A 5,587-nucleotide genomic window follows, 5' to 3' on the forward strand; every position below is an offset into this window, starting at 1 on the left:
TGTCTTGAGGCTCAAAAATATGCATTTCTAAAAAGTTTCCAGATGATACTGATGATGCTGTTTTGGAGACTGTAACTGAGAACTATTCCTCTAGAACTAAAGTCAATCAACTAATATTTGTAGTATGTTCTTAATCCAGTATCGTGTTCTATGGCGCTTATGAGAAGTTCCCTCAAGTAATATGAACTCTATTCATGGGTGTATTAATTTGCTATGGCTGTTATAACAAAAGACCACACACAGAGTGACTCAAATGACAGGAATTTTTAGTTTTCATTTTGTTTAAGTTTATATATTTACTTTGAGAAGGAAAACAAGCTGGGGGGGAGGGGCAGAGAGAGAGGAGTACAGGGGATCTGAACTGGACTTCGTACTGACAGCAGAGTCCGATGTGGGGCTTGAACTCACAAACCATGAGATTATGACCTGAGCCGAAGTCAGATACCTAACCAACTGAGCCACCCAGGCACCCCAACAAAAAGTTATTTTTTAACAGTTCAGAGGCAGGAAGTTGAAGATCAAGGTGCCTCCATCCAGAGCATCCCAAAGGTGTTGCTGAAGGTTCTTGGTCTTATCACAAGAAAAAATTCAAAGACAGATGTGCAACACAGTGGACTAGTGAAACAAGTGGGATAGTTTATTTTAGTTCATTTATTTATTTATTTATTTATTTTTATTTATTTTTATTTTTTGATTTTTATTTTTGAGGGAGAGACCAAGAGCTCGCAAGCAGGTGAGGTAGGAACAGAGACAGAGACAGTGAGAGAGAGAGAGAGAGAGATGAGGGGTGGAGGGAAGACAAGTGTGAAAGTTTATTAAAGCAAAAGAATACTCTAGAGATTTGGGAGTGAGTGAACTTGAGAGACAGAGAGCGAGTGAGCAAGCTGTGCACCATAGGAATTGAGTTCCTAACTTTTATTGACAGTTGTTAACTAGAAGGTGAATATGTATTGCTTGAAGTGGAGATGCAAAGTTTCATGCTTTTTCTTCCTTATTTGGTCAGGGATTTCCTGTCATGGCACCCACCATTTAGGGCCTGTATAATTTGATTTGGCTTTTTGTAGAGTGTTGGCAGGACAGACCTCTGGCTTTCCAGATAGCTGGTCATAACATCCTCCTTGTTGTTGACCTCCAGGTGTCCTGTTAGAAACTAACCAACTGCCACTCTAATACCAATGTCTTCCTCTTTTTATAAGGATACCGGTCATAAAGGCCTTGGGCTCCACCATAATGCCTTCATTTTCACTTAGTCACATATTTAGAGACCTTATCTCTAAATATAGTTATGGTCACTATATTAGTCAGGGTTCTCCAGAGAAACAGAACTAAGGGGATAAAGAAGAGAGGGAGGGAGAGAAAGAGAGAGACATCAGGAAGGATTTTATAGAAAGTGATTATGGAGGCTGAGAAGTCACATGATCTGCCAGCTGCAAGCTTGAAACTCAGGAAAGCTGATGGTGTAATTTAGTCCAGGTTCTAAGGCAAAAGAACCAGGGGAGCTGATGCTCAAGGGCAGGAGAAGATGGATGTCACAGCTCAATCAAAGAGCAAATTCACTTTTTGTCTGCTTTTTTGTTCTATTCAGACCTCAATAGATTGGATGATGCCTTAGTGCTTTGGTGAGGGAGATTTTCTTTACTTAGTCTACTGACTCAAATGCTAATCTCTTCTAGAAACACCTTCACAGACACGCCCAAGAGTAGTGTTTTACTACCTGTTTGGGCATCCTTTAGGCCAGTCAAGTGACACATAAAATTAACCATCACGATTATATTTGGAAGTGCTGGGTATTGGGACTTCCACATATGAATCTGTCAGGGACACAACTCAGCTCACAACAGTGAGGTAAAACAAATCACATGAGGTAGAAACTTATAAAACTTTTCATACAAACTTTAGGCTGTCTTAGCCTTATCCTCAGAGGAACTTGAAATTCTATCTAGGCCACTATCTAGTGTTTGAAAAACATTATCACAAGCTTGCAGTCAGTGTTTCTGAATCCTGTGGCTAAATTTCCTCTTGGAGAATCCTTCCTTTCTTTTCTGTGTCTGGAACTATTCCTAGCCACATGATATATTTGTGGGTTTTAAATTGGTCCAGCTGCACTTAATGGGATAGTTGTCCACAATTTCATTAGGACAGATAAATATAAAGAAAAAATCAGTATAAATTCCACCATCCATATGTCTCTACCATTAATTTTTGGTGAACATTTTTTAAAACTTTAATAACACTTTGGTCATGGGGCGCCTAGTGGCTCAGTTAGTTAAGGGTCCAACTTCAGCTCAGGTCAAGATCTCATGGCTCATGAGTTTGAGCCCCACATCGGACTCTGCGTTGACAGCTTGGAGACTGGAGTCTGCTTTGTAGTCTGTGTCCCCCCCTCTCTCTGCCCCTCCCCCCACTCAAAAATAAACAAACATTATTATTTTCTTTTAATTTCCTCATGAATTCCTCTCTCTCCCCCTCCTACCCTTCCCCCTTTTACTCCCCCTCCTTCTCCCTCCTCCTCCTTGCCCTTCTCCTCCTCCTCCTCCTCCTTCTTCTTCTTCTTCTCCTTCTCCTCCTCCTCCTCCCCCTTCTTCTCTTCCTCCTCCTCCTCCTCTTCCTTCCCCTTCCTCTCCTTCTCCTCCTCCTCCTCCTCCTCCTCCTCCTCCTCCTCCTTCTCCTCCTCCTTCTTCTTCTTCTCCTCTCTATACTATATATACACAGTCTAATTTTGGTTGTGTATGCTATTTTCTTACTTACTTTTTCCAAAGCAAAAATATAACTACAACAGAGGTATTTTAATTTAACTTGATTTTTCTCAGTGCATTAAAGGTGTTAAGACCCTGGACTCTGGAATCAAAGACCTTGGATTAGAATCCTGGATTCTAGAAGCAATATAATCTCAGTGATAAAGTAGTCTTACTTTTTACTGTTGTTAGGATTAAACAAGTTATAGTAAGTAAAGTCCTTAGAACCATGACTATTGTATAGTAAGTATCATATAAGTATTAGGTATAATTATTATTATAATTATTATATGAATATCAATTTATCTAAATATGTTTTAATAGTTGAGTAGTGTTTGTTTGTTTTTTTAAGTTTTATTATTTCTTTATTTTGAGAGAAAGAGTGTGAGTGGGACAGGGGCAGAGAGAGACAGAGAGAGAGAATCCCAAGCAGGCTCCACACCAGCAGTGGGGAGCCCAACACAGGGCTTGAACCTATGAGCTGTGAGATCATGACCTGCACCGAAACCAAAAGTTGGATGCTTAACCAACTGAGCTAACTAGGCACCCCTAGTATTTATTAATACGGTCATATGTTACTTTATTTAATTACTTGTATATTGGTATGTATTTTTTGTTGTTATATTGAAAATGGTTGTAAACATGTTCAGTCATTTATGAATTATAAAGATGAAGAGTTTTGAACAATTACTATATTATTTTCTCAAGTAAACTCTTAGAAGTGGTAAATATTGATCAAATAATATGCATATTATTTCTTTTCAATAACCACACTGCTATCTGAACATGTTATAATAATTTTATTCCAAGATAAATTTAATAATAGAGTATTTTACTTAGAATCTTATTTATTTTTGTTTCAAAGCATATTATATGCACTATGTGAAAATGCCACTTGAATTATACTACGAGTACACACACATACACACATATTCACATATGCTTTCACAAAACCTTTTATAAATTAAATACCCGGGTTAGTAGTTTATATGATTGTTTTAGATATTTTAAAGACAGCTTGTTGTTGGGTGGATTAAAAATAGAACAACAAAATACTTACCTGGCAGGGGAGATACCATGATCACAAAGGTGGTTTTCCCAGGGAGGGGCTTATCCATTGCACTCCGGATGTGCTGACCCCTGCAATATCCCCAAATGTGGGAAACTGGACTGCATAATTTGTGGTAGTGGGGGACTGCGTTCGTGCTTGCCCCTGGAAAAAAAAAATAGAACAACAACAAAAAATACATTGATGACGTTTTTAAAATACAATAAATATAAAAAGAAAGAGTAAGGCACTTAAATGTATAACTTAAAATATCTATGTCAACTGTAAGAATATAACGGCATGTCAACAAGTAAGAAATGTGACTAAGATTAAATCATGCCCTTTCATGGTTAAGAAAAGCATGATGATACCAAAAGAAAAGCAAGGAAGAGCTCATAGAAACATAATTGATTTAAATACAGAGGGGAGCTTGGCGGCTCAGTGGGTTAAGTTTCAGACTCTTGATTTCTGCTCAGGTCATGATCTCACAGTTTGTGAGTTTCAGCCCAGTGCGGAGCTCTTCTGCACTAACAGTGGGGGAGCCTGTTTGGGATTCTTTCTCTCCATCTCTCACTGCCCCTCCCCTGATTATGCTCTCTCTCTCTGAAGAGAACTGCATGGTTGATAATATCATCATTAATCAACCAATTTTACATAACACCCATTTAAAAAAATAGAACCCTTTAAAAATTAGCAGTGTTAGTTCAAATATTAAAAATACAGCATTAGAAGAGTGGTACCTGGATGGTTTACTTGGTTGAACGCACGACTTTTAATTTCATCTCAGGCCATGATCTCACAGTTCATGAGTTTGAACCCCTGCATCAGGCTCTGTGCTCACAGCTTGAAGCCTGCTTGGGATTTTCTCTCTCCCTTTCTCTCTATCTCTCCCCTGTGTACTCTCTCTCTGGCTCTCTCTCTCTCTCTCTCTCTCTCTCTCTCTCTCTGAAAAATAAATAAACATTAAAAAAATTTACTCTGATCTACACAGTAGTAAGAAGGAAATGCCAACACTTTCCCCAGTTCTCACCAATTATGTCATCTTCTTTTTGGTCCTACACATCGATGATGATGATGATGATGATGATGATGATGATTTTGCATTGTCTTTGGTGTTTACCATGGGACTTGGTCCATAATTCATAGACAGACATGTGTTATCCATGCTTAACAAGTGCCTAAGATTTGAATCTCTGAAGAAATTACAATAGCTAACCTCAGCTGTCCTTTTGGGACTGGAAACAATTTTATTGAAGTCCACAATTGTCTTTCTGTGCATGGAAAGGAAAATAAAATGATGCATCTCTTTTGGTCATTTGAGATTATAAATATTCGTTTAAGACAAGTTATTTACAGTGTGTGTGCATGTGATGGGGAAATACTAGTTTTTGACTGAACCGTAGACTAATATAGGCATGCAATTTTGTGTTCCAATCAAATAAATATCTAGAGAAAGCATATGCCTAAAAGCCAAATTGAATCATATGGATAGTAAATACTAGATACTCTGTAAAAAGCATAAATTGTTACAAATTAGAGTACTTAAGGTTTATCTTAAGAAGAAGATAAAATTGAAAGATATGTGCAGTCAGGATTGATATAGGTGAATGAAAAAATATAAATATAAATATAAATATAAATATATATATATATATATATATATATATATATATATATATTTCCTGTGGAAACCAATTCTGCAAATATACACCCGGTATTAAAATTGGTGCATTTATATATCTTCTCTTCTAACAACTCTGCAAGGTGCTCATTATTATTCCATTTCATGCAAGGAAGTTAAATT

At 37.4% G+C, this 5,587-nt stretch overlaps 1 non-coding gene across 1 annotated transcript; it reads left to right on the forward strand.

The window, feature by feature from the left end:
* The first annotated feature begins 3,787 nt into the window (after positions 1-3,787).
* LOC123582196 lies at positions 3,788-3,951 on the forward strand. Its single transcript, XR_006704272.1, has one exon. It is a non-coding gene; the product is annotated as a U1 spliceosomal RNA (small nuclear RNA).
* The last annotated feature ends 1,636 nt before the right edge of the window (positions 3,952-5,587 follow it).

The sequence above is a fragment of the Leopardus geoffroyi genome, chromosome A1 (genome assembly GCF_018350155.1).
Source record: "Leopardus geoffroyi isolate Oge1 chromosome A1, O.geoffroyi_Oge1_pat1.0, whole genome shotgun sequence".
NCBI classification, from domain to species: Eukaryota; Metazoa; Chordata; class Mammalia; order Carnivora; family Felidae; genus Leopardus; species Leopardus geoffroyi.